Source organism: Delphinus delphis, chromosome 18 (assembly GCF_949987515.2).
Source record: "Delphinus delphis chromosome 18, mDelDel1.2, whole genome shotgun sequence".
Classification (NCBI taxonomy): Eukaryota; Metazoa; Chordata; class Mammalia; order Artiodactyla; family Delphinidae; genus Delphinus; species Delphinus delphis.
Genome location: NC_082700.1, coordinates 13,555,245 through 13,566,164, shown reverse-complemented (window position 1 = coordinate 13,566,164; position 10,920 = coordinate 13,555,245).

The following is a 10,920-nucleotide window of genomic DNA, read 5'->3' as shown; positions in this document are numbered from 1 at the left end:
GGCCTCTCCCGGTGTGGAGCACAGGCTCCGGACACGCAGGCTCAGCGGCCATGGCTCACGGGCCCTGCCGCTCCGTGGCATGTGGGATCCTCCCAGACCGGGGCATGAACCCGTGTCCCCTGCATCGGCAGGTGGACTCTCAACCACTGCGCCACCAGGGAAGCCCAACATAGCTTCTTTACTAGAATGAGTTTCTTCATTCTAGTATACCCTCATTCAAGATAAGATTTATTGAGATATCCAGTTAAAGAATTATCTCTGCTTTCTGACAATGCCTGATACAGAGTGAAGCCTTGCTTCCTTAAATCCTCCAAAAAGCCACCTAACCAAAGCCCAGATCCTCCACTGAGTAAGTCCTTCTTAATACCCTGTTACTGTGATGTCTTGCATTTCACCTGTACTGTGTATTTTCTGTCATTGCTGTTAGCAGTCAACCCAATTCACTCGACTACACGTGTGTTTCTGGTGGCCTTTGGTCAGAGAGCACTGACATTTCAGAGAAGAATGCCAAATAGATTCTAGACCTGTTGTTCAAATTTTGTATGCTATTTATAGGCACTGAAATGTTCTGAGAATTTACAGTGTCTAGCTTAATTCTAGGTGGTGAGGATCCTTCAGTGAAAGTGAAAACGTTCTAGCTCTTATGGTCTTTATACAGTATTGGGTTTGACAGTCATGTTTTAAAGACGTTAAATGGAGGAGGACGTTTAAAGACGTTAAATATGGAGGAATATCCATTTGTATGTAACAAGTTTTTCTTCCGGATACTTGTGCGTAATTTTCTCCGTGTAGCTCTGTTCTTAGGCTTTCTTCACAAAGAAATGTACATTAGGAAAAAAATTATCCTACAACATACACATGGTTGTACAGAGAAGTTATAAGCCAGATGTGCTTTAAAGAAAGTAACTCTATGTGTTCTGTATGACAATGCACTGATGTGCTTATTTTTATCTGTAGAACTGTGTCACTGCTTTTGCTGTTCAAAAAGAGGTTTTCTTGTAAATTCTCTAAGGTTTTCATCACCTAAGCATCTAAGTATCAAACATTGGTAAGTATTGGTAATTTGGTCATCTTCAGTATCTGAACTCTGTAGCCTTTTAGATATGGATTGATTTTTTTTAAAGATATTTACTGTTCTCCAATGTTGTAATTTTTATTGTCCTTCAAATTATATAAGAGACTTCTTAGGAGTATAAACTAGGCCTATTGCTTTACGGAGTGAATAGGGTTTAGCGCTCTCATGTTAGCAATTTGTTCACTGTTTTCATCATTGATAAATGAAAAACAGATTACCTAGAAGTACACTAGGTACTTTTCCATAGCATGGTGACAGTGCCATATTTCAATATATAATTTTATCTAAGGATAATATAGTGTTAAAAAATATGGAACAATAATGTTACGTATCATTTCGGAAGCGTGCTCTTTAACCAAGATAGATTAGTGGAAAAAAATGTAATTAATAACCCAAAGATCCTTTCTCCCTGCCCCTATTTGTTTATTTCCAAGTCACACCACCAGGTGATATTTGGGTCATTGGAGTCTCACTGGAATATAGTTGTCCTGGATTTACAGAGTGGGGCTGATAAAATGGATGCTCTGTTGAACACCTTTCACCATGTAATCCATTAATTTTGTCCAATGTATCAACATTTTACCTTATGATTATACCACATGTAAAGAAGTACACCTCGGTTAGGAAGGTGGAGTCTGTCAAACAGAAAACAAGCAGCTGGTGTGCAACACACGTTGCTCTTTCACAAAATAGCTTTGGTCTGACTCAGAACAGGATAGGATTTTCAAACCATTTTCCTTTAAACATTCTATTTAGAATTTGGTGTACTTCTAGGTAGCCCGTTCTTCATTTACCAACGATAAAAACAGTGAACAAATTAATTGCTAACATGAAAGCGCTATAATCTCTCATAATTATACTGATTTTAAAAGTCCCTGTGGGTGGACTGTTATTAAGTATTGGCACAATTTGTTCCCGAGTAGGTGGCAGTGCTGTGCCTGATGTATCAGGAAGTAAGACTAGATCCAAACTAATGCAAGAAGCATTTTCTTTATCAAAATGTATGTAAACATTTAGGAAAATGAGCTGCATTGTCAGACTTGCTCTTAGGCTAAAAATCAGAACTTCTCAGCCCATGCAGGAATAAAGCCTTTTATGATCTTGCGTCTGTCTAACTCCACTGATTCTCAATTTTCACACGATGTTGTAGCTGTCTTCCCTGACCACTTTCCCAGGCTTCAGGATTATTAGTATTTTTCTTCTTAGCCAGGACAGCTTCCTCCCCGGTTCTCCCCATCTTGAAAGAGGTTATCCTACTTACGTTTCCACATTCTGGTCCAGTATCATCTCTCCTAGGAAGCCTTCCTGAATCTCTTAGGTGCCCTGCTCTGTGTTCCCATAGCACACTGTGGATATTACCATCTTAATAATCATCAAACCGTTTTGAGTACTTGCTTCCCTGCCTGCTTCCCCAGTTGGATTGTAAGAAACTTAAGTGCAAGAACATGATATCATTCATATTTATATTCCTGCCTTCTCAATGATTTAAATGAATGATTTAATTAGTGAATCTAAATGAATGAATGAATCTATATTAACAAATGATTTACTTCATTAATCTAAATAACCCAGCTACAAACCTTTTTAAAATAAAATAGCTGTATAGCACCTTCCTAACTTTAATGGATCTAAACATGTATATTGATATACTTGTTTTTTGTTTTTCTATTGAAGCTAGGATAGGAGCAGATTTCTACATCCATGTTCCTGGCTGCTTTATTCACCATAGACAAGAGGTAGAAACAATCCAAATCTCTATTAACAGATGACTGGACACACTAAATGTGATCTATATATACAATGGAATGATTCAGCCTTTAAAAAGGAAATTCTGAATATACTACAATAGAGATAAACCTTGAAAATGTTATGTAAGTGAAATAAGCCAGACACAAAAGGACAAATACTATATGATTCTGTTTCTATCTGGAGTAGTCAAATTCATAGAGACAGAAGGTAGCATAGTGGTTACCAGGGGCTGGGGGGAAGGATGACTGAGAAGTTAGTGTTTAATGGGGACAGAGTGTCAATTTGCGATGATGAAAAGATTCTAAAGATGGATAGCAATGATGGTTGCACAACAATACGAATGTACTTAATGCCACTGAACGGTACTCTTAAAAATGGTAAATTTTATATTTATGTATATTTTACTACAATTTTTAGAAAACAAATAGTATTATAACATGTTATACACACAGTCTCTAGGTGATAGAGATGTACATGCATTAGAACATTCTTGGCTGGGTGAAGTTAGAGTGGAGCCTAGAAACATCACCCTCATGGAGGCCCTCCATTCATTCTAGGAAAACTTGCCTCTTTCGGCCACAGAAGGTGAGGGAGACTGAGACAAAAGGCCTGGGTAACTCCTTAATTTACCTGGAACTCAAGGATCTCATGACAAAAAAACCCTTGTTCTTAGCCTATGATTAAGACACAGACTTTTAAAATGGGAATAAGATGCTGAAAGACAATGGAGCTCTTGGCCATAAAGAAGTCTGGCAGGACAGGTCAGACAGAAAACAGGAATCAATATTGGCAGAAGCAATGCCTGCAGGTACAATGAAACTTACGCTGTACTTGGTGATCTCTGTTCCCTTCCCAAAGTATCTTTGTGGCCTGAGAAGCAGAGGGCTGTGGTATAAAGGGAAAAATGAAAATGTCACAAGAGGGTCAACCACTCTCTGAGAATCAACCTACATGAACTGGTCAGGGAAAGTGAGAGGAGCTCTCCTACCAAAAGGAGACAGAGATGAGCAGCAGAAGTCAATGTCCTGATGGTACAAAGTAGGTCCATGTTGGTGGCAGTGGCCAGAGGCATTAGGGATGGAAACCAGCCCAGCCAGCAATACAGAGGACCCAAGGGCAGCAGAGCTATGATGATCAAGAATGTCAAGAGCAATGGATTCCACGATGCAGGAATTGGAGAGCTGCTGGCTACAGCCCAGATTACGTATAAGAATAAAGAAAATTTTGGTCATCTCTTAGTTAAGTTGGGGAGAGCTCAGAGCATTGAGGTATGGGGTATTGCTATAAATGTGAGCTATCTGAACTCATCGCTGGTAAAATCAGACCTCATGAGGGTTTTACATAGCACAGATATATTTGAAATATTAAGGTTAGAACTTCAGTTTCCATAAACTGTGATTTCATATAAATACTAATAGGCTTTTCTTTTATTCTCTGATTAACACTTAAAATGTTAACTATTTCAGTCCCACCCACCCTGAATCTTAAGGCCTAAGAACCTCACACAGGGCCCTAGGAATTCAGATTATGCGACAATTATAGAAACTATATCTCGTATTTTCAACCACAGACATTGAAACATCTATGAATTACCATCCTCATCTATTTTGGAACTAATTTTACTTTGAATTAAATGGGTATGTCAATATAAATCCAGCAAAGAATTAGGAAAAAAGGCTTTCTTCCATATAACAGGCTGTAGGTATAGCCCCCCAGAGGATGTATTTCATTCTACCCCACAAAATTAAAAGCAAGTGGAAATAAAGAGATTCCTACAATAAACAATCCTTTAAATATCTCCAAATATATTCCATTAAAACAATGCACAAGGGAGAAAAATATTAACCCTTTATATCCACAAGATGAAGAAACCGTAATCTGTTTTCGCTCAGGATCAACTCAGCAGGGCAATGCCCGGGTTGTTCAAAGGCAGGAAGAGAGAAGAAAAAAGACAAAACATATAGTCAGAGCAGGAAAAGAAAGAATTTAGAGTTGAAAACATAAATAGGAAGAGTAGATACCTCTAGGGTGGCTATTCAACAACTTATTTTCTTGGAATTGTGCTTTATGATTGATCAGTCTGAAGATAGACACCTGGTCCAAAGTGGATCAAACAGATGCTTTCTTCCCAGACTGAAATATGGACCAGAAAATGGAGACTATTAGTCACTGAAGCCAAGTCTAGTGAATGATCATATTCAAGGACAAAAATGTCTGCTATTCCTATGATTAAATCCCTATAGCAGTACTGATTCTTTCCCTACCCAGTTCTTTGTTATTCAGCCTTTTCTGTTTCTTTGAGACCTTCAGTACCTTTCAGATACATTCCTTTTCTCTTCCTCTTCCTCCCTCTCCTCACTTAAGATTGCTTAAATGGATTTCTGTAGTTTGCATCCAAAAGAACCTTAATAAATATAGTAGTCATAGCATAAGACCCTTGAAATGTGGAGCATATCGGTAAAACTTTTCAATAAGCACTAACAGGGCGAGAAGAGTCAAGAATTTCTTCCAAGAGTCAAGAAGAGTGTGATATACTAGGATAAAAGAGTGCATCAAGAACCAGAAGCCAGCCTAAAGCTCAGACTAGCAGGGCCTGAAAGCTGTAGAAATCTCCCCCTTGATCAGTGTCTTTGTGCCTAACTCAACTGTTCAACCTTTATTATACCCAAGTTCAAAACAGCATTCAGGTGTTGCTGAGCTAGTAATCTCTAAACCTCAATGGACTCGATAACTATCATAATAGTCAGATATTTCTTCTGGTTCATTTTTAAAAAGTTGGGAGGAGATGCTTTACTAGTGAGAGACCTTTCTGATTAAATCACCTGCCATTCAAACTGATTATAGAAGTAGAACCAGAGAGAAATAATTCCTACTCAAATATTACTCATAAAAAATTAGGAAAGCGAGCAATAAAATCTTAGGCACTGAGAAATAGTCAAGAGCAATTCCTGTTGAAATAAATTTGAGCCACCAGTGTTAGTAGCTCTTGTATTCACACAATTACTATTTATTGTATTGAAAGTCACAGGAGCTACAAGACACAATAGATTGTATCCCTGGAATGGGGAAACTGTGTCTTGAAATATCACTCACTGAAAATGAAACCAGAAATGAAGAAATTTCAAATTTGTTGAACATTCAAGTATAGTATTCACATGAATTCCATGAAAGGTTTTCTCTATCCCCGCTTTCCAAATGAAGAAACCCTCAGAGAAGTTAACTAACTTACCTAGGGATACCAGGCTAGTAAGTGATGGGGTTGGGATTCGACCAGATCTGTTCCAACCTAAATCCTATGCTATTCACATGGGCTGCAAGAGTTTAGTCATCATCAGCATAGTAACCAAAGCTAAATGTTGATTTGTACATATTTAGAGGATGAGACTAAAATACTTCCCATGTGTCTATTTTGGAAATAAGTCACATCCCCAGAAATATGGGACTGGAATGTAAATGAGATTTTTAAAAAGCTATAATATAAATATACCATGAATTTTTTTGATACAGTATCATAAAAAAGTAGTTTAAAAGAGAGACTAGGAGAAAAATCAGTATTTAGGATAAGCCAGCATTTCTGATTCTAGTGGTTAGAACTGCATATAAAATTACTTAATGCTAATATTGCCTCAAATGTATGGAGTTTAAAGGGAAAATGATAATTTCCAAGTAACTGGAACTAAGGGGATAGGAAGCCTCTATATAGATGAGCGTCAAGGTTCAATGGTGTTTTGAGTTGCTGTGGGTAAAACTGAGGGAGAAGGAATAGATTTTGTTCCTATTTGAACGTTCTCTACATTGTTGAACAGAGACTTCCAAATGACTGGCAGTCAATAGTAAAAGTCTGTTAGATGAATGCAAGTGGACTTCTAATCATTATTTTAATTGCGTTTCAACAATATGAAGTCTTCAAGGAGTAGCAATAACTTCTACCTTGGGACACACTCGGGCTTTCTATTGAGCTACTGCATCTTCTACAATATGAGTCTCTGTTTTCAAAGGTCCATACAGTCACCGTGTTTTCTCAACTGGACATTTTTTCTAAGGCCAGGGGCACAAAGTAAAAACGTTCTTGACTGAAAGGTACTTTATTTTCTTTTTCAAGTTTTTCTAAGCACTGATTTATATTGAGAGCACTTTTGATTGATCATGCAAAAAAGCAACGGGGTGGATGAAGATTATTCTCAAGTCAGTTCAGGGTTCTTATATGAATCAGTGTTGTGGTAACCAAGTCATTTTCATTTAAGTATTTAAAGCCACATTTCCACCTTGTTGTGAACTGTAAAAAATTCTTATGTTTCATAATTTAAATGTCATTAAATATAAACAACAGAATGTATGTTCATACATATATTTTAATTAATACGTAAAACTGTACACTAGTGTATAGTTGAAAGTACAACACTGATAAAATATAGCTGTACACATGTTTGTTTAAAATTAAAAAAAACTGTCTACACTAAATTAATTCTTCATCCCAATGCCAGGTCATTGAAATAAAAGAGCTTCCCCAGTGCTATACATCCTGCAACAAGCACAAAAATATTTCAAATTACCTACCAGCCTTGAACACATAATTGAGTAGTCACATTTATAAAGCTGAAAAAAAACCTTTTCTTATGTGATATTCATGGATCATCTTTGGGACTCTGTGAAAAAAGAAACCCCTTCTTATGCCCACTCTTGTAATACACTAAGTACTCATGGCTTTCTATACAGTGATTCAATCAGGCTCCTTCCATCTTGGGCTCCTTCCTCATTTGGGGGCCTCACTTTCAGCTAGGAGACAGGGGGAATAAATGGGTATAGAAAGCAAAACCCTTCTTAAATACTTTGGACTGGAATAGAAAGGCTTTGCTTCTCACAGTGCATTGGAAAGAACAAAAAATATGAGCTCACCTACATGCAAAGGAGGCTGAGAAATACAATTCCTGCATGGGCAGCTACTTCCCTGCAACAATTCTGTACCATAGAAGCGGGGCAGGCATCTCTCATGAATAGCTATCTCTGCCCTAATTGTCAACCTCTAATCTTATACCTAGCTAAATTAGCATTAAAAATGAGGGTAAAATAGAGAATTTTTCAGGCAAACAAAAACTAAGTTTATCCTTAAGCCATACAGGAGGGACTTCTGCAAAATGTACCCTAGTAGGAAAGAAAATGATTTCAGATGGAAGATCTAAGATGCAAAAAGGAGTGAACAACAATAAAATTAATACACATTTGGGAAAATCTAAGTATATACTGATTGTATATATAACTCTAATAATATCTACTTTGCAATGCAAAAAACTGAGGTGAAATAAAATATTGCATCTCATCTATTAAAATAAAAACTAACAAGGATGAATTTCTAAAGCATTTCGTGAAAGAAACACAGACACAAAAGATTATGGGATTCCACTTATATTATATTCTAAAAAAGCCAAATTATAGTGGCAGAAAGTACATCAGTAGTTTCTAGTGGCCAGGATTGGCAGAAGGAGAGTGACTACAAAGACACACAAGGAACTCTGGGATGAGGAAAATGGTCTATTTCTTGACAGGAATATGAGTTACATGACTGTATTGTGAAATACTGATTCTTCTCATTATGTCATATAGTCTTACTTCTTAACTTTACATTTTTTTTTATAAGGAGGACTGTTCCTGGTGTGATAGAAGTACGTGGTACTCATTATCCCAGTAATTATTATAATGATAGATAACTTGTATTGGTTGGTATTATGCAAAAAAGTTATATGCATTCTTTTATACAATCTTCACAATAGTTTGGTGCTTTCATCCATATTTTGTATGTAAGGGAAGTGGGACTGAGGAAGAAAGATTAGGTAATCTTTCCTGTAATTTCTACCAATGAAGGTTTGAGGGTATTCTCTTGGACCTGCAAATATTCAGATGATTGATAACACAAGCGGTAGTTTCAGCACATGCAAACCTGGGACCTAGGTGATGATACATACGATGAGTCTCTAATTTTAGGTAGCAAAGCACAGCTATTACTGCATTGTTTTTCATTTCAAGTTTGCAATTTTCCAAGGCCATATAAAGAAAAGCATAGCTTCTAGATTCTTACTCAATAAACAAATGTTCAAATATCCTAGTAGAGAATACTGGCCAAAGGATACTCCAGAAAGGCTCAAGTAATGATAAGATTTAAGTGAGTGAGATTTTAATGACAGTTTATTTTTATTTGACTGTCTTAAGAATAAATCATTCAAGCCATAGTAAACTAGTTGACCATGGTTATTTGATTTTACTGCCCAGAAATAATATGTAGCCCTAGTAACTGCTGAAAAAAGTCTTATATATTTTGAAACATTCAGAAATATCAGCTAAGGATCTATTAGGTACTACTTCTATAGAGTGGTAAAAAAAAAAAAATTTCTAATCAGGTTCTCTTGGTGCTTTTACCAAAGAACTTCTCATAACTAGGGTGACTAATGCTGTTTCTAACAGGAAATTGTGTGGGAACAATAGAATATGCTGAAGTGGATCTCTTAGTCACCATCAAAAGAGTGACTTAGCTACGCTGAAGTCAGAGAAAAGAAAAGTAGCTTCCAGATTGAAAAAAAAAAAAGACTTAGAAAATCTAGTATACTAGAATCTAGTACATGATACTATGAAATATAGCCAGTGAGCCAAAAAAAACACCCCCAAAACATGTATGGCCTAAGCAATTTTGGAGGACTCCTGTTAAGTTGATGGGTTTCTGCAATAAGAAAAGATGACTAAAAGAAGACATTACCTTCCTCAAATAACTTTTCATTTTTTCTTTTACTTTTTAAAAGAAATTATTTATTTTTTATTCAGGTATAATTGATTTACAATTTTATACTAGTTTCAGGTGTACAACAAAGTAATTAAAAACTTTTATAGATTATATCCCATTTAAAGTTATTATAAAATATTGGTTATATTACCTGTGCTGTACAATATATCTTTGTAGCTTACTTATTTTATGCATAGTAGTTTGTACCTCTTCTTCCTCAAATATTTTGTATTCTAACACTGAGCATGTTTGATGAAAAGGGGTAAAGCATGCATTCTATAAAATATTTGTCCTGTCAATTATATTTATTTTACACCTCTCCGTGTTACAAGAAAGAGAAAATGCTGCCCAGGCTGAGATTAGGGGAAGGATATCTAACCAAAAATAAACAGAAGTTTTCAGTGTTATTTTAATATAAATCCTCAAAGCATTTAAAATTTTACTTTGGTTCACTGAATAGCTATTAAAGAGTAGAAAGATCATTTATGATTATGAACTAAGCCAGTTTACAGAGTTCATGGCATGACTCTGTATCTAGCTGACTCATTGCTGAGTTTGCCATGATGTTTGTTCATTTCCCCTATTTGATGCATTTGCTCACTTGCTTCTCCTCCCACCAATGAGGAATAAGTTTTTTAAAAGTGTCCCTTAATTGCTGAGAAGCTTCACAGGTGAAAAAAATGATAATTCAGGAAAGAAAGTACTAAATAAAAATCATCATATATGTTTACAATTTAAATCATTCATATGAAATTATTGAACAAAATTACTTTAGGGAGAGATGGTATGGATCTATTCTAATTACTCTGCATCAATATCTAAAAAAAAGACCCTCCCACAAGGAGTTTTATCACACATAATAGTTTATGTTCATTGCATATTTAATATGTGCCAATGTGCTAAGCACTTTATATAGGCATTATCTCATTTAATTTTCAGAGTAATCCAATAAGATTCATAGGACAATTTTCCCAGAATTACAGTTTAATATGATAGAAAGAAAACAAAGCCATTTAAGTCATTTGCATGCAAAGACACATGCATAGGCTAAAAAATTAGGGTGAGGAGAAGATTAAAAGAACAGAGTAAAATTAGAGGGATTGTATTATGTCCAGGAGATGAGAATCCAACAGTTTGTTACATAGAGGAGGAAGAGCACACTACTTTTCAGAGAGTCAGTAATTGCAGACTATATTATTCTCAGGTATCGGACACAAGAACTACAAAATGTCAGCCTCATTGGCAAAGGCAGAATTTCATTCCTGAGGTGTTTTGACCTACTGATCAGGGATACCAAGACCCGTCAACTCGTCAGTTGGTGAATTGT